General features: G+C 44.2%; 1 protein-coding gene across 1 annotated transcript in view; it reads right to left on the bottom strand.

Annotated features, from left to right (window-relative positions):
- The window catches only part of il1rapl1a (interleukin 1 receptor accessory protein-like 1a), a 188,068-nt gene extending 173,229 nt beyond the window's left edge, over positions 1-14,839 (bottom strand). The window contains exon 1 of the mRNA XM_061692438.1: positions 14,413-14,839. The gene's annotated coding sequence lies outside the window, so the exon portion shown is untranslated. The remainder of the gene's footprint in view (positions 1-14,412) is intronic.
- Positions 14,840-23,191: the final 8,352 nt, after the last annotated feature.

Raw genomic sequence — 23,191 nt, 5'->3', positions numbered from 1 at the left:
ATTCTGCATGCGTTACAACAGCGTGGCTTGGTAGTAAAAGAGTGTGGGTACTGGGCTGGCCTGCCTGCAGTCCAGACCTGTCTCCCATTAAAAATGTGTGGCACTTTATGAAGCGTAAAATAAGACAACGGAGACCCCGGACTGTTGAACGGCTGAAGCTGTACATCGAGCAAGAATGGGAAAGAATTCCACCTTCAACAATTAGTGTCCTCAGTTCCCAAACGTTTATTGAATGTTGTTAAAAGAAAAGGTGATGTAACACAGTGGTAAACATGACCCTGTCCCAGCTTTTTTGGAACGTGTTGCGGCCATAAAATCCGAAGTTCATTATTATTTGGGAAAAACATTCAAATTGATCAGTTTGAACATTAAATATCTTGTCTTTGTAGTGTATTCAATTAAATATAGGTTGAACATGATTTGCAAATCATTGTATTCTTTATCATTTTTATTTATGTTTAACACAATGTCCCAACTTCATTGGAATTGGGGTTGTACATAAATCACATCTTTGTACTTCACAAGCACATTCATGTGTAATGAAACAGGAACCCAAAGTGCAGAAACAGTACACACTCCAGACTAATAGCTTCTTGGTATGCTGCATAATTATCCAACTTTCTTGAAGAGCCCCTGGAGACGCAGACAGGTGACGAAGGTCGTGTCGTAATCGGCTCCGTTAGACATCTTTAATGCCGAAATTATTTTTTTTCCCAAAAAAGAAAAACGGTCTTCCTTTGAAATGACCATGAGACGAGAACACTGTGAACAGCCACCATTCATAAATTTCTTTTAATTACAAAGTGAGTGTTTGTGCCAAGAAAACCTGAATGAGGTGGGCCCAAGCCAGCAGTAATTCACAAAGTTTTTCGAGCACCTTTATTACTTCTTAAAAGCCTTCTTTAAAGAAAGATATATGACCTTGACTGGCTCGCGCAGCAATGAACATAAAGAGAAGAGATTCTGAGGAGATTCATCGGTGACCTTAGATCCCCGCCTCCCCTCCCATCTGACATCAGTTTGTTTTTTTTACTGATTGAGATGAAATTTGGTGGACTTGTCCATCTTAACAGGAATTGTTTCAAAGAACAATGGCCAAAATTTAACAAAAGGTCCAAGTTTTGGTTTAAAGCAGTCATTTTGGGGTTTTTTCCCAGTGCCAATGATTCTCAAAAAATGGCTTCCTCTAGTGGTATGCAAAATAATTACTGAATTTAATGTTCAAACTTTGTCTCATGTTACAGTGGTTTGAACTTGCGTATGACTTAAAGTCCATAAGCACAAAAACTCAACGTACGCCGACATGTGACGACATAAGACTCCTGCCAGTCCCCTACAGGAGATGATGCATGTTTAGATTTCCACTCGGTTTTCACGCAAGCCAATTTGGAGATGGTTAACAAAAAAAAAAACAACAACAACAACAAAAAAACTGCTGCTCAAGATATTTTACACAATAGGTTACTTTTCAAGTCACTACTTATTTCATTTATGAATAAAAGTGGGCTACCTGAAAATGCTTTAATGGGTCCATGAAATGCTTTGTTGATTTTTTTTTTTTTACTTCTTATGTGCATGAATGTATTTCAGCGACATTATTCTTCTCAGTGTAACGCATGCATGGAAACAGGAGTTTAAATCTTTCAGAAAGTCTCCTTTAAAAAAAAGGTTTTCTTCTACCCCAACGTCGTCGATCAATGAAATTGTGAATTGCGCATCACTTTTCTTAAGAATTTTCCCCATTGCTCTATTAGACATTTCAAAATGCTCTAATTTGCGAGAGGACTCAAAAAAAAAAAAAAAATCTCTCTCTCTCTCTCTCTCTCTCTCTATATATATATATATATATATATATATATATATATATATTGTATCGGCATTACCACATTACCGGTAACCTTTCATTGCTGAGTGACTCTCCGTACTGTGCAACTTTGATGTTTTTGTGTCTCAAAAGTATTCTGTTGTCATACTACAGTGCCTCCAACTACCGAAGTCAAATTCCTTGTGTGTTTTCAACATACTCTGCAAATAAAGATGATTCTGATTCTGCTTGGAGGAGGTCCTTTTTTTTTTTTTTGTCGGGTGGGGGATTTTCACAGTTCGGAGCCCTACTGGGCTCAGAAAGAGTGAAAAATGGTCACGTGGCCCTCTCTGATTGATTTCCTATCACACAACGCATGTGAACAGCACCACAAGCGTGTACGCGCTCCCTCCGACTCGGCCTCTGCGGAATGCCGACACGGGCCGTGCGTTTAGCGCCTTTTGTGCCGCAAATTGCAATGCGCTGCCATTTTTTCCATCACGGAGTCTGTAGGCTGACGCATTCTTTATCTGACATCCTGCAAAGCCAGACTGCTTAGCCCAGAGGTGTGAGCAAGGAAGGAGGTGCAGGAGGAAGAGGAGGAGAGGTGCCAGATCACCGCTAAGGCCAAGAAAATGACCGACTGGCCCGGTGTGTCACGTCGACACACACGCACACACGGCATATGCAGGATAAACACCAACATCCAGTTGATGCCGCTGACCCTTGACAATGACGCCGCGATGTCGCGACAGCTCTTCAGCTTCAAGACTACTTGGAAAGCAGGTGGGTGCTTGCCTAAAAAAAATTTTAATTGGCATCATGATGGTATTTGATGCCTCACAGCAGCAAGAGTGCAGGTTGGAATTGATTTGCTCGGGTCGTTTTGGGTGTTGCTTGCATGTTGATTTGTTGGTTTGTTTTATTTTGGGTAATTGTGTTCGCTGAAAAACCTAAATGTTTGCAAATATGAATGCTAGTTTTACTACAGACTCCAAATTGTCCACAAGTGTGATTGGATCCATTTGGGGCGTTTGCTCTTACACTTCAAAATAATACTGTCGGAAACTGAAAAGTGGGCTGGCGTAGCGGAGTTCTGGTGATACACTCAGATACACTACAGGTGATGAGCTGACAACCCGTGTATACTACGCTAATGAGCATCATAAGTATTGATGACATGATTGTTTGAAGCCGAATGTGTTAAAACTGTGTTTCCCTTGTGGCTGGTGTCTTCGGACAAAAGTTAAACACTTATATATCATTTATTTATACAAGCACGATCTGATGTACCGTATGGAAACACATACGAGGCATAAACACGAAATATTATACAAGTGCTTGCACCTGTTTTGCCGAGGTCATCCACATTAGGTTCACTTGGTGCTAGATTTTTGCTTGAGGAAACAGCGAGGAGACTAGTGAAGAGGCAAGTAATGGTAAGTACTTAAGTCAACCAGGACAGGCAGAAGCCTCATTGTGAGCCTGAACAAGACAGTCAGGACAGAAATCGGAGAGATTGGGTGTACTGATTAACAGTTTGAGGCAACTCGGTGTAAGACCAGAGTCGCTTCGGACTCGAGGCGTGCTCATTACAGAGCTAGAGAGCTAATAGCTGCTATCCTCTCGTCGACATCAAAGACGGCTTTTCAGCACACAGCACATTTATTGCAGCCCTGCACACCCCTGGAGACTCGTTTCAGCGTAACCCACAGCGCTGCGATGACAATATTAAATGTCCACAAACAGCAGGGAGCCCTCTCCCGCCCCTTGTCGCCTGCGATTGCTTCTTCGCCAGCTCTCTCGTGGCTCGTTTCTTGTTTGGCCTTTTCGGACTTCACAGGTTGAGAGCAGAGGCCATCGGAGCCGCTTATAGACGCCAGTTGACAAGGCAAACAGAAAATTGAGTTCTTCGTTGCTCCTCGCTCGTGGCGCAGTCCGCCCAGAGACCACGGCTTAATATTTCAAGTGTGATTCCGATGTCATTCTTACGAGTAACTGCAAGCTCAGAGATTTTCATAAGCGACGTCTCAAAGGAACACGGCGGCGAGTCGCTTTCCGTGCCAATTCTGTGCGAGCGATGAAATTATAATTTCATACAGATTTCATCCTGTAAAACATACGTTTAGTCCGACAGTTTTCCTCGAAACTGATTGTGTTTGTGTGTGTTACAGGAAGGAAAATAAAGCTGAGTTCCATTGAGTTCCTTTTACCTTCTTGCCGTCGTGTGTGGGTTGTATGTTGACATAAATGAACACAGTTCATAGATCATCCTGCAGTTGTTTTATGATATTGTATCTGGACACTGGAACAGTGTGACCGTGAGGGCAATTTCTTTATTTTTACTGTCGACTGAAAATATTTGGTGAGAGAAGATGCCAGTCATTGCACACAAAAAATCTCCATAGCCAATACAACTATTTGCAACATCCCAATAAAGGAATAGACAACTAGAGTACAAAGTAAGAAACATCAAACAAATGACAGAATCATTTTCAGACTGGAAAGAAAGACCCCAAAACAGCAATTAGTGACATTGGAGACAGGTGAAGGTCATGAACGTGAAAAAGAGTACAGATGCAACATCTTGAAGATGCAAACCACTTATTAGCAAAAAGAAAAGAAGAAAAGTTTACTCTTTATTCAACATTTCAGCTCATCTGTGAAACTCAGTGGAGGCACTGACTGGGATTGCATGGCCTCACTAATATTTGTCGATTTAACACATGATGACAGCTGCTAAATTAACTCAGACGTCCACATAAAGATTTTGTCTGTCAATTTCAAGAAAGAAAGATACAACCAAACCGGTTGGGAGCGCCTTCGCAAGCTCCATCACTAACCCAAATGCCAAACAGCAAAGGAGTTCACCAAGTCAGTCTTCAGACTTCAAACCTATTGAGCATGCATGCTACCATGCTGCTGCAGTGAGAGTCTGGAAAAGCATCACAAAGAAGACTGCAAATAGTTTGGTGATGTCGAGAGCTTGATGACGATTTCAAAAGTATCTGTTCCAATACTTTGTCACTAAATGAAAGCTTTTCCTCCTCCTTCTCCACAGACGAAATAAAAGATTGCGTAAAAATGTACTGACATCTCCTACTTCGACGTAAAAAAAAAATGACGTCAAACTGTGAAAGCAAAGCTTTAAATATTTACGCTGATGTCATACATCACGAGTGATGGCGGCGAGCCGTCAAGGCCCATTGGCGACGTCGTGCGCGGAGCCTTGACTAAAGTGTGTCACCGTGATCTTCGCCTTAACCTCGGCACACCTTAATCAAAGTGCGAATACATCATCGCGTGGACCTACGCGAAAAAATTATTACAGGTCGCAGTCGGCATGCGCTATGTTTTGCACCCGCTACGTACCCGTCTACCCGACTCGCACGGGAGGCATCCGAATCAGATGCCCCAGCCACCTCATCTGGCTCCTCTCGATGTGGAGGAGCAGCGACTCTACTCTGAGATCCTCCCGGATGACCGAGCGTCTCACCCTATATCTAAGGGAGAGCCCGGACACCCTGCGGAGGAAACTCATTTTGACCGCTTGTATCCGGGATGTCGTTCTTTCGGTCACGCCCCACAGCTCGTGACCATAGTTGAGGGTATGAACGGAGATCGCTCCTTCTTTACCACAAAGGACCGATACAAAGTCTGCATCACTGCAGACGCTGGACCGATCCGCCTGTCGATCTCCCGTTTCATTCTTCCCTCACTCGTGAACAAGGCCCCAAGATACTTGAACTCCTCCACTTGGGGCAGGATCTCATCCCGGACCCGGAGAGGGCACGCCACCCTTTTCCGACTGAGGACCACGGTCTCAGATTTGGAGGTGCTGATTCCCACCAAATCGGACCCCCTCTACACATCGGCTGCGTCTTGAAATCGGTGAGGTGGTCTTCAAAGTATTCTCCCATGGGCTCACAACGTCCCGAGTCGAGGTCAGCAGAGCCCCATCCCCACTATACACAGTGTTGATGGTGCACTGCTTCCCCCTCCTGAGACGCCGGATGGTGGACCAGAATTTCCTTGAAGCTGTATGGAAGTCTTTCTCCATGGCCTCGTCGAACAGCTCCCATACCCGAATTTTTGCTTCAGTGACCACCAAAGCTGCATTCCGCTTGGCCAGCCGGTACCCATAAGCTGCTTCAGGAGTCCCACAGGCCAAAAAGGCCCGATAGGACTCCTTCTTCAGCTTGACGGCATCCCTCACCGTTGGTGTCCACCAACGGGTTCGGGGATTGCCGCCACGATTGCCGCCCTTACGGTCACAGCTCCGGTCAGCCGCCTCAGCAATGGAGGCGCGGAACATGGTCCGCTCGGACTCGATGTCCCCCGCCTCCCCCGGAACATGAGCAAAGTTCTGTCGGAGGTGGGAGTTGAAACTCCTTCTGACAGGGGATTCCGCCAAACGTTCCCAGCAGACCCTCACAATACGTTTGGGCCTGCCCCGTCGGACCAGCATCTTCCCCCACCATCGGAGCCAACTCACCACCAGGTGGTGATCAGTTGACAGCTTCGCCCCTCTCTTCACCCGAGTGTCCAAGACATTCGGCCGCAAGTCCGAAGACACGACCACAAAGTCTAGTCGGAACGTCTCGACCTCACACACCAGTGCCAGGGAGGTGACATTCCACGTCCCTAGGCACTCTCCAGGCACTCTCCTTCAAGCCCCACCTCCAGGCCTGGCTCCAGAGGGGGTCCCGGTGACCCGCGCAAGGGAAACCTAGATCCATTTTTTTCTTTCTTCATAGGGGTTTTTGGAGCCGTGCTTTGTCTGGTCCCTCACCTAGGACCCGTTTGCCATGGGTGACCCTACCAGGGGCGTGAAGCCCCAGACAACTTAACTCCTAGGATCATTGGGACACACAAACCCCTCCACCACGATAAGGTGACGGCTTCGAGGAGGGATAAATATTAATATTTCATAAGAAACAGTCAAAATGATTTTAATGTAGAAATTGGGTAGCATAAGCCCTTATGAATATTATCGTCCTGTGTTTAATGAATCTGTGTAACATATGTGTTTCTCTTCTTGAACTGGATTACTGAAATACTGTAAACGGAACTTTTCTATGATATTCTAATTGATTGAGATGTATCTGAATAGGATCGTAAACGCTAGAAATGGGCATTTGACTACATTTCTTCATTGACTATTGACTAACATGCATTTCATTTCATTGTATTTTTAATGGAATAAGAGTCGCTCTCTGGATGTTCTCAACTCCTTTTCATTTGTTGCGCCGTAACGTAAAAGTATTTGTGCGGTAATTAAGAGTGCCTGTGCTGGTTGTAGCCAAGTAATGCATGCCAATTTGCCTCAATTGTTCAAGATGACATAGTGTAGCTAATTAGTAAGGACCAATGAATTGATAACTATGCCCAACTTATAGGTTAAACAGTGGTTAATTTCTTTTGACACTTGTATAACATTGCCTGTACAATTAATAAAAGTTGTATGATGGCCACAGCTGAACCCAGGAAAGTATTGTTTCCTTTATTTCCTATGGGAAAAAAATACAATGTAAAGCAAAGGCACTGCATATTAATACAATTTTGAAGCTGTATGGAGTGTTTTCGTTTCACATCGTGAGCTGCTCAGATTTAATGAGGCATATAAAGTCAGTCATACCTGTGCAACCTCAACTGCCAAACACATGATTCATTTCCTGTTGGGTTCTGCTGAAGGCCCTTTAATCACTCCAATTTGTCCTCGTGCTCCGTATTGTGGATGGGGACTTCATAAAAGATGAGACAAATATCAAAGGTGAAACGATGTACATGTGACTAGCTTAGCACTGCTGCAGCAGGCCCGCAAATCACTGAGCAGCCCTCGCCGTCCTGACAGCGTTCACGATGCACCGGCGCCCTTTTATTTATTTATTTATTAATGTATATATGAATAATTTATTTTATTCCCAGACAGCAGCCCCTTTTGTTTTATGGTCATGTGACTGCACGCCCATTCCTCAATAATTGAGCGGTTTGAACCCTCGAAGCGGCAGCGCCTGGAAATGAAAAATCCTCAGCGCCCGCATCCGAATGATTATTCCCAAACAAAGCGTGTTAAATGGACGCCGCCGCCTCTGCGGCACTCTCCATCTGGAGGATGCCGCGTGACAGCTTCCCTTAAATTACAAATATCAATCTGCCACAGTGGGAGCTCGGCCCACCGGCCGCCTCTCAGGGGGTCCACGTCAAAGCGGGCGGCCTTCAGAACGGCAAGCTTCAAAAGCGCCGGGCACACTTCTTCCTTTATTCGCCCGAGCGTGACTCATCTGATCGGCATTCCGACAAAGTCAATGTTTTGATTGCAAAAGGGACGTCGTGCATATGCGGCACATTTGAAGTTTGCTCGCTGTTGACGGCGTCGTGCACCGCTTGTTGCTCCTTGATGCAATAACGGTAGAAAAGTTTGGATGTTGAACCCTTTCACCTGGAAAAGCACAGGTATTGAAACACCCACATACCGCACAGGTGCTTCGCCCCTGCATACAGTACACATATAAAAAGAAGTTCATTTGGTAATCTTCAAATGTAAATTCAATAAAACTTTGTGTGACAAACTCCAAGGTTGTGTGCAACTACAAGCATATTTGTTCTTATAATCACTAGTTGTCATGACACTGATATGTCATTGTAAGATGTGTTATGTGAACCGGCCCAAGATAAGAAACTGGCTCTCAAAAACAAATCGAAGCATTGAGCTCAATCAACATTTTCTAACCACAGTCATATTATTATTATTATTTTGTTTTTTACAAAACACAAAAATCTTAAGTCAACCTCAGAATTATGGTATGGTAGAATTATATTGTCAGTCCTCAATATATGTGGATCAGAGTGCCGAAATGACTTGTCTAAGAAGCCATTGTCACAAAAAACAAAAACAAAACAAAAAACCATAAACCATGAAACAACGACATCAAACATCCAATTGTAAGAAGCATTTATAGATGTTGTTGTTGTTGTTTTTGGGGCCTCAACCATAATAAAAACGTTGCCTTAACAATTTGTTACTCGTCAACTGATTCAACGCAATGTTTGTTGTTATAATTTACATTGTTTGTTGATCTTCTCTTCGACGCAGTTTAACATAGCGGACTCACTTTTCTTGACTAGCATAAATCCAGCGCCGGACTTGCGAGGAGGTGAGCTAGACCCGGTTTTGGTCATTTCGTTGCCCTAGCGCATTTCAAAGTGGGACGTCTGTGAGAGTGTGGCCGTGTTCACAGCCGATTTCAATCCTGTCCAATCAAAGCGGCCTCTCTCATTCCCTTTAAAGGCGGCCCAACAGTCTCGCATGGAGACGTCTCTCTATGCGGAAGAGGATTAATTGTTGTCTGTCATCAACATTTTATTGTCAATTCAACACAACTATTTACTTCAACACAAACATGTTAAGTATTTAAATACATACAGTTCCATTTCCAAGGTTGACAAGAACGTATATATTAATAAAGTCAACATTCAATTTTGTTAGCGCACAGCGTGTCGATCTGGGTTAGCTGCGCCCAATCTCTCCCTCTCTGCCCCCGAGGCGCCGAGCGACAGACGTTGGCTCGGAGGGCTCCCAATCTGCCGTGCGATCAGCGGGACTCTCCCCGAGCGTGTTTCCCCCTTTCCCTGCCACCACCGCCGGCTGTCTGCCCGCAGCAACACAAGGGCCCGCGCTCGCCGCCCACCTGCTCCGTCGATGCGCCTCTCCACGGGATCGCCTTCGAGCGGCGGGTCGGCGGCACGTTCTAATTCAATCAACACGAGGGGTGTAGGGCACACAACTCATTGAATCGGGAGCTTCTTCAATTACAGAGAGGGGTGCCTAATATTTTATCATGCTCATGTTGCTAAACAAGGTAACTGTTGTTGTGGGCCTCAGCAGATATCATGTTGACTTCTTTAAACAGCAAACTAGTAAACATCGCCTCCGCTGGGTGTAGCTAACTAGTGCACTCCATTGTATGGCTTTAAGATAGCGGTGTCCAAACTTTTTCCTCCTCAAAGGAGGCAAGGGCTATTTTCACATTTTCAGCTTTAATTTATTAAACATGCTAACACCAGTCCATATAGGAAGTATATATTGTTTACATTCTTATTTTTTATATAGTTTTCCAACTTTAATGCTTAAGATCATCAAAAATAACCCAAGTAGATACAGTATAAAATGCACTTGTTAAATGGTGCGTATCAACTGTTGGAAAACAGTTGATTAGGCAAATAGTTTAGTGCTTTGCAGGATTTCGGGGTGGCCCGCAGCCCTGTATCCCACCAGAACAAATCCGCCCCTGCACTGATCTTGTAAGCAGTGTTTACTTGAGGATTATTAAAATGATCTTCTCACAAAACGGATCTTGACACGGAGCAGAAAGTGGCGCAAACCATTTTTACTTCTGAAACTGAATTGTGTTTATTCACCGGGTGTTATGAAGAGAAATGCTGTGTGTCAAATGCTATTTTTAGTGTATGCCGCGGGGCACGAAAAAAAAAAAAAGAAAAAGGGGGTGTCAAATGGCCCGCGATCCACACTATGGACACCAGTGTTTCACAACACGATTAATCCACGATCAAATTCCATGAAATCGTTGTATCCATGTGGAGTTCGGGCACGATCTGGTTGTGGGAAGATCCGACGGCGGTCAGCAAATGCATTCAGACGCTTTCGCGCTCACACAACGACGCCATTTACCGCAAACACGGCACGGCCGAGCGAGGCACGGGGCAGGGGAGCGCGAGCGGGGCTACACCGGGAATTGATGTCATTATTAAGACTGCTTGTATGAAATATGCATGAAGCGTATCAACATAATGCACATGGCGACGCTGGTTGGGGGGAATGTCACCGTTGTGCAGACTTGTCCAAGTGTGAAAATATCCACAAAAAGAAAAAACAAAGCATGTTTAGATTGCTGCTCCAATATTTTCAGCGTCTCCATTGAGAGGCCCGAGGGCCAGTTGAACATCTTGAACGAGGAAGGAGCTGTCTGTTTAACCGCCGCGACAGTTCCACCCGTCGGGTATCACCACCCAAATCGCCGCTAAACCACATCTTTGACTCTTCTGTGTTTAGGATTTGACTGGTGTCACCCAGTCACAAAATACCACTGAAAGTTTTTTGCAAAAAAGGAAAAGATCGAGAAGAAACAACAGCAAGAAAATGTCATTCTTTGATGCATAATAACATTTGAGTGAATGCTTCTCGATCAGCATTTTGCATGTTCACCCTTAATGGTTCGCCCCCTGGGGGGGAATTCAATGTACACTGTGTTTACACGCTACATTCACATAGTGTTACATATACAGTATGTGTATACTATACTGCATTTACAACAATGCAGAGGGAGGGGGCCGTTCTTGGTTTGAACTCATTTAGCCTGGTCCCCCCCTCATTTTACTTTTTGGAACTTTTAGGTCCACCCATCCATCAATCCATTTTCTGAGCCGCTTTTCCTCAAGGGTCGCGGGCCTGCTGGAGCCTACCCCAGCTGTCATCGGGCAGGAGGCGGGGTACACCCTGAACTGGTTGCCAGCCAATTGCAGGGCACATACAAACAAACAACCATTCGCACTCACATTCACACCTACGGGCAATTTAGAGTGTTCAATTAATGCATGTTTTGGGGATGTGGGAGGAAACCGGAGTGCCCGGAGAAAACCCACGCAGGCACGGGGAGAACATGCAAACTCCACACAGGCGGGGTCGGGGATTGAACCCCGCTCCTCAGAACTGTGAGGCCGACGCTCTAAGCAGTCGGCCACCGTGCCGCCCTTTTAGGTCCACCATACTTTAGAATTGTCTTCAACCAATGCAGATGTAGTGACCACTACTATTACTGTCATCATCAAATGTTATGTTTGATATGGTTGTGACCCCTAATGCCTTTTTTTTTTTTTTTTACCCTTAAGGGCCACCATAATTATTGTAATACTACTTCTTCTTGTAATACTACTACTATCCACTAAATGTTATACTGGGCAAGAGGTTATCTGTCCCAAACCCATAGGTCTGTTTTGGTGTTTTTGACCCTTAAGGGCCACCATACTTTCTGCTTGAGTTCATCCAGTGCAGAAGTGACCATTACAACAAAATTTAATACTAGCCCTCGAATTTTCCCATGAATATTATGATTCGAATGTTAGTGTCCCGTTCCCGTGGGTCTCCCTTTCAGACCCTTTAGGATTCTGCTTGTGTTCGATAAGAAAAGTGAGCGATCACTACTATTACAACTACTATTACTAAATTTCACATCAATAGCAAGTCAAGTATTTGCACCCACTAACCTGTGGATGTTCCCTCTTGACCTCACTCCAACTACCCCATGCCCTAAACTGTACGGATAGGGTTGGTTGCATATTTGCAGCCTCTAACCATGTGTCCTTTTTGTGAACCTTAAGGGCCACCGTGCTTTGTGCTTGGGTTTGGCAAATGCAGAAGGTATAGAATAGAATAGAATAGAATAGAATAGAATAGAATAGAATAGCTGACTGTCCAACGAGGTGCAAAATTGTCTTTGGGTCACCGAAAATCAACATCAGCATGGAGCAGTTCAGGTCATGTTCAATCTATATTTAATTGAATACACTACAAAGACAAGCTGTTTAATGTTTAAACTGATACACTTGATTGTTTTTAGCAAATAATCATCGCCTTAGACGTACCATTGCAAGGCATTTAGGGATTTCATCATCTACGGTCCATAATATCATCAAAAGGTTCAGAGAATCTGGAGAAATCACTGCATGTAAGCGGCAAGGCCGAAAACCAACATGGAATGCCCGTGACCTTCGATCCCTCAGGCGGCACTGCATCAAAAACCGACATCAATGTGTAAAGGATCATACCACATGGGCTCAGGAACACTTCAGAAAACCAATGTCAGTAAATACAGTTTGGCGCTACATCCGTAAGTGCAACTTGAAACTCTACTCTGCAAAGCAAAAGCCATTTATCAACAACACCCAGAAACGCCGCCGGCTTCTCTGGGCCGAGCTCATCTAAGATGGACTGATGAAAAGTGGGAAAGTGTTCTGTGGTCAGACGAGTCCACATTTCAAATTGTTTTTGGAAATTGTGGATATTGATGGTGAAGTGGTACACTCGCCTGACTTTGGTGCAGGCAGCGTGGGTTTAGTTCCCACTCAGTGACGGTGGTGCGAATGTGAGTGCGAATGGTTGTCTGTGTCTATATGTGCCCTGCAACTGACTGACAACCAGTTCAGGGTGTAGTCCGCCTTTCGCAGCTGGGATAGGCTCCAGCGTCCCGCGACCCTAACCAGGATAAGCGGTGTTGAAAATGGATGGATGGATGGAATTGTGGATGTCGTGTCCTCCGGGCCAAAGAGAAAAAGAACGATCCGGACTGTTATGGACGCAAAGTTCAAAAGCCAGCATCTGTGATGGTATGGGGCTGTGTTAGTGCCAATGGCATGAGTAAATTACACATATGTGAAGGCACCATTAATGCTGAAAGCTACATACAGGTTTTGGAGCAACATATGCTGCCATCCAAGCAACGTCTTTTTCATATGCTGCTTATTTCAGCAAGACAATGCCAAACCACATTCTGCACGTGTTACAACAGCGTGGCTTGGTAGTAAAAGAGTGCGGGTACTAGACTGGCCTGCCTGCAGTCCAGACCTGTCTCCCATTGAAAATGTGTGGCACGTTATGAAGCGTAAAACACGACAACGGAGACCCTGGACTGTTGAACGGCTGAAGCTGTACATCGAGCGAGAATGGGAAAGAATTCCACCTACAAAGCTTCAACAATTAGTGTCCTCAGTTCCCAAACGTTTATTGAATGTTGTTCAAAGAAAAGGTGGTACACATGACCCTGTCCCAGCTTTTTTGGAACGTGTTGCATCCATAAAATTCTAAGTTCATGATTATTTGCTAAAAACAATCAAGTTGATCAGTTTGAACATTAAATAGCTTGTCTTTGTAGTGTATTCAATTAAATATAGGTTGAACATGATTTGCAAATCATTGTATTCTGTTTTTAATTTATGTTTAACACAACGACCCAACTTCATTGGAATTGGGGTTGTATGAGCAAAGTCTTACCGTGCAGCCTCGACATGGCGGTAAGCATGGAGCCTGACAAAAAAATAATAATAATCATATAGGTGCAAGTTTGAGGTCTCATGCAATTGATTTATATTATTTATAATTTATATTATTATTACTATTATTATTATTTATAATGGAGGCTTTTATAGCCTTAAAGGGACAGCTGCCTCTTCTTTTTACACCTATATCTAAATCCCCTTTGTGTGTGTGTGTGTGTGTGTGCGTGTGTGTGTGTGCGCGCGTGTGTGTGCGTGCACTGCAGATGGCTTCTCCGGTGTCTCCACGGTTATGCTGGCAAAAGAGCCGTGAGACAAATAAGAGGCACATTCCAAAAGAGACGGGAATCTCCACACACACACTGCGGCAGGAAAAAAAAGCATTCCGTATTTGTTTGTTTGTTTGTTTTTTTTACATTTCCCTCCATAACTTGCCGCTGTCATCGTTGTCAAATCTCTTAATCCATTCACAGTAGCATAGTGCAAAGTTTAAAGTGGGGTTTGTTGGGACGGGGGGGGGGGGGTTAAAACTGGCCTACCTTCAACTGGATTCCCAAAAGAAAAAAAGAAAAAATTCTCCGGAGCTCCTTCCTGAGTCAGTCAGTCAGTGAGCGGGTGAGTCTTCTTTGGACATGACAACTCCGAGTGAGGGGGAAAGAAGCAGGTTCCATAAGATGGATGGATGAATGGATGGAAAGCGAGGTCACCCATTCGGCCCCAAATAATCCCAGCAGGAGACAGGAATCTTGTCACAAGGAGAAGAAAAGAAAGAAAGAAAAAAAGACAGAGGCTAAGAAGTGCGCCAGGAGCTCTTAAGTAGAATATTTCAATGGGAATAAAAGCAAGGAGGCTGGGAGGGGGGCTAAGGTTCCCAAGAGTCACCCCCCTGTCCTCCTCCTCCTCCTGATGACTTTATGAGGCAGAGGGTGCCCGGTGTCTAATCCTCGGCCATCCCAGACGCGTTGCTCCTCGTGCAGGGAGAGAAGGCGGCAAATGAATGCACGCAGGAAAATGGTCACATCCAATAAGGGGGAGGATGGAGAGAGAGAGAGAGAGAGAGAGATGGGAAGAGAGAGGGAAGAGGGGGGGGGGGGAGGGGAGAGGGGAGATGGGATGTTCCTCCTCAGTCAGGCTCTGTGGTTGCAGTCCGACCAGTCCGCCCCCGGTCCTAGTGCCCGTCCGCCTGCCACTGCTGCATCGTTCTTCATCATCGCTCATTCAGTTACTGGATTTCTCTCATGGAATCGTCATACAGCACATCGTTACACATTATCTATAGGACTCTCATTCTTGCTTTCCGTCTATCATCCATCAATCCCTTCATCTGTATTTGTCTGTCTCTCCTTCACTTTCCATCCATCCATCTGTCAATGTAGCGCTCTCCAATCTGTGGTATTTGTCCTCTTGTTCTTTTACTCATCCACCTGTCATTCCCTTGTTCTCTTGTTTTTAATCAATCAATTCCTTATCGATCCATTAAGTGATCGATGTACCTCCCATTGCCTTCCTTCATTCTGTTGATCCGCTATCTACGAATCTATTGTGCAATCTATCTATCAGACAGCCATCCACTGAATCTGTCAATCCAGCGTCAATATCTATCTTCCAACATCCATGTTTGATTCTCCTAAACTACCAATCCATTCAGCCATCCATCCCAAATGACATCAGTCTCCGTATATCCATCGATCTCTGTTTTCGTATCCGTGATCGTCACTCTATCTATCGGTCAGTTCATACATTTATCTTCCATTTGTCCCTCATTCGAAGTGCAGGTCAATTCCGATTTTTTTTGCCCCATGTGACGCATCTGATTTTTTTTCTTCATGACAATGCCAACAGTAAAATTCTGATCTAACCTACTAATCAATCCATCCATCTGCTATGCGCTTGTCCTCGTTAGCGTCGCCCGTGAGCCGGAGCCGAATCGGCATTTAGGCAGTTGACACTCTGAAATGGTTGCCAGTCAATCCGTCGATCATTCTCTTCTTCTAGCCATCATTCTCCAGCTGTCAATGTCTTGATCAATCTGTCTTTTATTCTGTCTATCAGTCAATCCATAGTGATCAATTGAGCCATCCATCCATCCAATCCTCTAAATCAACCTGTCTTTGTGGTCATTGTCCATTTTGTCCTGCTTTTCTTAATTGAATGCCCATCATCCATTCATCTTTCCATCTATCATTCAGCAATCATTCCATCCGTTTATTCCTCTATCATCCAAGATCACGGTCAAGACCCTTTTTTCAAATCTTCTCAGTGTTTGTGTCCACTGCCTCGTGGTGATGTCAGACCTCCACCAAGGCCAAAAGCGAGCCTTGTTTTTTACCGATCGTCCCATTGACGTCAATGCAGTATTGACTCAGAAATTGCAGAAACGCTCCTTTTGTCAACTGCCCCACTTCCCTAACCCGTTAAAAAGTTGAGCGCATATCGGTGTGCTAGTTTGAGTGCCGCCCCGCTGACTGACTGACGAGCTAGCAAACGAACACAACCTCCCGCTGCCCACATGAAGCGTTGCGAACTTGCGACTGCGTCCGGATGGCTGTGAGGTTTTTCAAAATCGACGATACCAATCACTTTCTCGGAACGCTTATTGGCCTACGTTTAAAGTTACTCTTTTGACATTTCCCCATCAACTATTTGTATGAATGATGAAAGTTCGGAATCTTTAAAACATGATGTTCAAAGCATGAAGACTGACCTGGCAACAGATTTTGTTGTTTGTACGCTTTTAACTTTATTTTACCCCCATATTGACTTTAAAGTTGAGATGTGTGAGTGTTTGTACTGCTTTGACGGTTTCCTCTTAAAAGTGGGTTAGGTGCTTCTTCTTTTTATACTTGTATAACAACGAAGAACGCGACAAAACAAATCAGTAAGACTCCAGTTTTACCAAATGTGTGGTCACGTCATTAAGAGCAGAGTGGAGATTTTCCTACAGGATTGAATTTGTTTATTTCAAACTTAAGTTTCAGAAAAGATGCGTACGTAACAGAACAAAAAATCAAAAATTCAGTGCAAAATACATTTTCAAAAACTATCCAACAACTTATGACAGTGTCTTACAAAAAGGGTTGAGAAGATAACTTTGGAAATGTAGTTGGTTATAATTAACCCTGTTGACAATGTAATAGTAGTGTAAATATTTCGATTGTTTTCTCAAAATAATACAACTAATTACATTGGATTCCATTTTGATATACAATACATAACGGGCAGTAAGTGCTGCTCTGCGAGACTTACCAAGACTCATGCACTGGTAAAGTCATCATCACACTAAATATTTGTATGAAAACACTTCAAGGCCATAGGTATTCTAAAAACTGTAAATACGCCTGTAACTGTGTGACGACATTCTGTGTATTCGTACACCGGCCCACAAACTCGTCGGTAAACCGAGGGCTCCCGTATTTTGTGTGGATGTCTGCCCCAATCTGCAGTTGAGTAAATAAACGGCCAGAAATTTCTTATGGGAAGATTTATTCCCAGTACAGTATTCGATTTTTCAGTAAATGCAGTGTAGCTGTCATACACGCCCTCAACATCAGTGAGTGTGTAGTGCGTGCGTGCGTGTGCGCAGGGATGTTCTTGTGTAAGCACCGTGCAGCCGTGCAGGGCTCAGGAAGGACGTGAGTGCGCGCCTGCCTCCACACTCGTTTCCTTTCACGGTGCGAGTAGGATCCTGAAAGTTGCATGTCATGCACAAAATATAGCCGTCACATGAATCCACCTCCACCTCACTGGCCTACTGAAAAAAAAATATATATAAAATACACTTCCTGGCTGATCAGAAGACGAACCCCAGCGCCTCCCTCCTCGACTCCCATGCGCCACTCCAGTCGATGACTGATTGTTCACACGGCCCATTGTGAGAACTCAATGAGTTTGTTTAAAAAAACATCTTGAATTAGTAACATGTCCCAATTTCCCAGCAAGGACAGAAATAAACTTGTTTTAGGATGCAATCAGATAAAAAAAAGAAATAAATAAATGAAAAAGGTACATTGGGCTGTTTAATGCAGAAGGTAGCACAAACTAAAAAACTATAAAGGACTCACACAAGCAGACAAATTGATGCCGACAAGAAAGTCTGCTGCTTTCTTTTCAAAGGCGTTTTGATCTAAGTTTATCTGAGCTTATTATGACACCACATAGGGTGCAATTATTTTTGGTCAAGCGCGTTGGCAGCATCAAAATCTGACGTTTAGCTTTTAATTGTGAGACGCACAGAGCTGCATTCAGTTTTTACTTTGAGAAATAATAGATGAGTTGAAGAATACCGAAAGGTAGCATGTGCAGCAATGGACAATTTTGACATCATTCAAAATAAATTGGATATTTGCTCTTTACAGTTACAATGTTGGGATGGAACGTGTACTGTTGTTATATTTCAATATATAACAGATGTATTTTTATTTTATTTATTTATTTATTTATTTATTTTTTTGGGGGGGGGGGGGGCGTATGGTGCGAAATACCAACAAAAAAGTTATAGGATAAGGAACAAAAATTGCAAATGGTTTCAAATATTTTTTCCTCCAAAAATCTAATTCATTTGTTTCGGGGTCATGAAATGAGATAATCAAATTCTTAACCTCCAATCAAGTGTACCACTAATTTAATTCCGCTGTATATAATAAAACCAAAATGAAGAAAAACTCGTCAACCTTGTAAAATGCCTGATGGAAGATCAAGCATTGTTTACATATTGCTGTTTGTATAAATGATTTTTAATTAAATGTACTGCTCCATTAGTCACACTCAGTTCCATTTATGGTTCCATAGTTATTGTGACACTTTTTCTCCAATATGACCTGAGGATAAATAAGAAAAATAAGACAAACCAAAAGGGGAACCAAAAAAAACCTCAGCAGGAAGTCTGGATAGAGGAAACTATAATAGTTTATCTTTTTTGCCTGACATATACACGATGCGACATGTAAATAAAATAAAAAAATGTGAGAACATATTCCCCAGTGGGGGATGCACCAGCGACTTTAAAAAATCAACAATGAAAACAATAAAAACGAGGTGGAAAAAAGTAATTTTGCATGCATGGCAGCACTTTCACGTTAAATGAAGCCAGCACTGAAGCTTACACTACAATTGAATTGGGATTTAGTGCCTATATCCCATTTCTTTTACTCTCTATAAAAATGTACTGTATTTTCCAGTGAATCGTTCTCTATACCTCTAATGTACCATATTTACATCATATTTAATTTGTACAATCCTCGTATGTTATTTTTACAACACAAAATTTTACAACACATTTACATCAAATTTAATGTCTGCGCACTTTTATTGTTCATATTTGTACTACCAGTCGAATGTTTTGAGACAGTTTGTCATTTAGTAGCATGAGTAAGTATTGTATGTCCAAACGTTTGACTAGTAGTGTAGAACTTATTTCATGTCTACTCACTTCTAACGTACATCAAATTTACATATTTAATGCGCATCTAATGTATCAGATTGCCATCCTACATAATGTGCTTCGAATAGATCATATTTACATCATATGTAATGGACCTCAAAAGTACATCATGTTGAATGTGTACCTGTAATGTACCACATTTGTCACCTGTAATGTACCATATTTACATTATGTTTAATGTATGGTAATTCCTCGTTGATCGCGGGGGTTAGGTTCCGGACCACCCCTGCAATAGGTGAAATCCGCTAAGTAGGGAAAACATACAGGATTTTTATTATTATTATTATTTATCCATATATTTAAAGCTGTATGAACCTCACCAGACTCCATTCCGCCATCCATTTTCGACCGCTTTTCGACCGGTTCGGGGGAGCATTAGCTTTAGCAGGGACGCCCAGACTTCCCTCTCCCCAGCCACTTCATCCAGCTCTTCCGGGGGGATCCTGAGGTGTTCCCAGGCCAGCCGAAAGACGTAGTCTCCCCGGCGTGTCATGGGTTGTCCCTGGGGTCTCCTCCCGGTGGGACGTGCCCGGAACACCTCACCGGGGAGGCGTCCGGGAGGCATCCGAATCAGAAGCCCCAGCCACCTCATCTGGCCACTCTCGATGTGGAGGAGCAGCGGCTCTACTCTAAGATCCTCCCGGATGACCGAGCTTCACACCCTATCTCTAAGGGAGCACGGACACCCTGCGGAGGAAACTTATTTCGGCCGCTTGTATCCGGGATCTTGTTCTTTCGGTCACGACCCACAGCTCGTGACCATAGGTGAGGGTAGGAACGTAGATCGAGCGGTAAATTGAGCTTAATTGAGGAGGTCTTTGAAGTATTCTCCCATGGTCTCACCACCTGTGGGAGGGGTTATAGGTGTCGGGTGCGGTGTGAGCTAGGCGGTGGCCGAAGGCAGGGACCTTGGTGATCCGATCCCCGGCTACAGAAACTGGCTCGAGGGACGTTGAATGTCACCTCTCTGGCAGGGAAGGAGCCCGACCTGGTGTGTGAGGTCAAGAAGTTCAGAGTAGATATAGTTTAACTCGCCTCCTCCACACACAGCTTGGGCTCTGGTACCAGTCTTCTCGAGAGGGGTTGGACTCTCTTCCGTTGGTGGACACCAACGGTGAGGGATGTCGTCAAGCTGAAGGAGTCCTATCGGGCCTTTTTGGCCTGTGGGACTCCTGAGGCAGCTGATCGGTAGCGGCTGGCCAAGCAGAATGCGGCTTTGGTGGTCGCTGAAGCAAAAACTCGGGTATAGGAGGAGTTCGGTGAGGCCATGGAGATAGACTTCCGGATGGCTTCGAGGAAATTCTGGTCCACCATCCGGCGTCTCAGGAGGGGGAAGCAGTGCAGCACCAACACTGTGTATAGTGGGAATGGGGCGCTGCTGACCTCGACTCGCGACGTTGTGAGCCGGTGGGGAGAATACTTCGAAGACCTCGCCAGACTAATAATAACAGTATTAATCTTCCCCATAGTCCTACTAAACTCTACCATACTCTTAAACACTAAACACTTTCAAATCTTAAAGACATTTGAAACTCTTAAACATAAGTAATGCACAGTAGTACTTATACTATGTACATTTTGTTTCCTTTATCAGAAAAAAAAGCATTGATTGTATGACAGCACACACTCAAAAATCCCGCAATACGGTGAATTAAGCATAATATAAATATGAAAAAAAATATGCAAAGCACTGAATCCGCAATGGGTGAATCGTGCTATAGGGAGGGAACACTGTACCTCGAATGTACCAATATCTGCATCATATTTAAAGGACCTATTTAATACTAGAAATATTGGCCCTTTTTTCCATAGTTCTGGACTTAAAATTGTGTCTGCAGAAAAGACTCCCCCAAACAGACTAATTTTGGGCTTGTTTTCTGATGATATATTGGATTTCCATACAGATTTTGGCCCACCCACATTTAGTTCGAAAACATGTGGGATTGACTTTCAGCTTGGTCACGGAATGAAATAAACTTGTAAGCCAAGGTACCACTGCACAACCATTCGCACTCAGGGAACTTCAGCTGAACATGAATGTTTTGCAATGTGGGAAGAAGCCGGAGAACCCATAAAGAACTCGGGAGAACATGCAAACTCCAGGAAGGCTTGAGCTGTGAATGGAACCCAGAACATCAGAACTGCGAGGATAAACGGCATTACCACTAGTCCAAATATGTTGTAGAAATCCAACCTAAGAAAACATGACTTTCCTACCAATACGCCCATTGCTGTTTCTCATCCTGTGTGCCCGCACCAGTTACGCCCTTGCCAAGGAGTTTTCCTAACAGATGCCACGACAGCGAGTTGAGACCTTCCCGTAATTGCAGAGATGATGCCGTCCGTCCGTCCGTCCCCGACCCAATTATCTGCCAAGCGCATCTGTGCCAACACCGGGAAGCTCTTACAACCAGAGCGCCGAAATCACAATGACATTTTACCGCTACGTTATCCTTTGAATCTCTTTTTTTCGGGGCGGCGAGTTAAGTCTGCATCCGCTCTAGTTGGCCGATTCCGCTTCTCCTAGATCCAGTGATCATCTCCTCTGACACCAGCCACAAAGCTCCCCACATCTTCACAGTCTTTACAAAAAAATTTTGTGCCAGCCACGCTTGCTTTAAAGCCAGATTTGAGCCGTGTCATTTGAATTAGGGGTAGGGAGGAGAGGGGATCAGAGCTTCCCAGGAATGGGAGATTCTGTACAAATTGTCTGAGCTTTTAAAAGAGTGGAAGCTGCAACTGCTGGGTTTTCGCGGTCTGAAGAGTGTAAATTAATTATTAAAAGCATGCAACATCAGGTACAAAAACGCATCTGCTTTAGAAGCCGTGGACTAAAACTGCTATGTTTGTCATTGTCTTTCGGCCGCCGACTGAAAAATGCAGCAACAAGCAAGCAAAACATTCAGAATGTGGTGTCTTTCTTTTCTCCCTCTCCCCGCACAAGGCCGAGCATTACTAAATATTTCAGCAGGGATCTAGATTTTTTTTCTCTCTCTCTCTCTGCAGCTCACCAACTAGCTAGCTCCAAGGCTATGACGGTTTTTCAGGTAGCAAATGGCGCGAGCGTGCTTGGCGGCATGAAAGAAACGCAGGAGGGAAGCAGCTCGGCGAGCGTGCGGTGAGGATACTGACAAGCAGCGTCAGCTGACATTGGGAAAAGCCATTTGCCAAATCAAGAACAAGACTTTGAGAAGTCAAGATCAGATCAAGTAGTTACTGTGCAGTGAAAAGGCGCACTGGAGCCATAAAGTCTCCACTCAGCCATTAATTGAGTACTTTTTGTGAACACCAAAGCCAAGTGCAAAAAGCTCTTTAACAGAATGTGTGTTGCCATTGAGTCAACAAATGAAAAGCCTGGATTTAAGATAAAGACATGTTGGAAGTTGGAAATCCAGGACATTTGTTCCTGTTTCATACTTCAGGTTATGAGTTTCATACAATCTCGCAACGTGTTGTCACTCTAAATTCATTTAGAAGCCAGTGTGCGCAAGCATTTTTCATCTTTGCCGAAACACATGTCAACATCATTATCCCGGCTCATTAAGATCTCGCTTCTAATCTGAATTATACATCAATCAGCCAATCCGGAGCCGGCATCCCAAACTGTCACGGGAGCGTTGCTCATGTTTCCCCCAGCTGAGACCGTTCCTTTTAATCAGAGTACTGGGCTTTGGATCAGCAGTCCCCCCCCACCCCCCCCCCCCCCCCCCCCCCCCCCCCCCCACCCCCATCTCGAGGAATACAGGGAACAAGAGAGAGGGAAGATGAAGACATGGGAAAAAAGGGAGTGGAAGAGGAAGAAAGACAGGACTGGGGTGTTGGAATCCCACCAGTGCAAGAATGAAAAGCTTCATCCGCTATCATCTTTCTTTTCCGCT

The sequence above is a fragment of the Phycodurus eques genome, chromosome 12 (genome assembly GCF_024500275.1).
Source record: "Phycodurus eques isolate BA_2022a chromosome 12, UOR_Pequ_1.1, whole genome shotgun sequence".
NCBI classification, from domain to species: Eukaryota; Metazoa; Chordata; class Actinopteri; order Syngnathiformes; family Syngnathidae; genus Phycodurus; species Phycodurus eques.
Note: the sequence above shows the minus strand (reverse complement) of the source record. Positions and strands in the feature narration are given on the sequence as shown.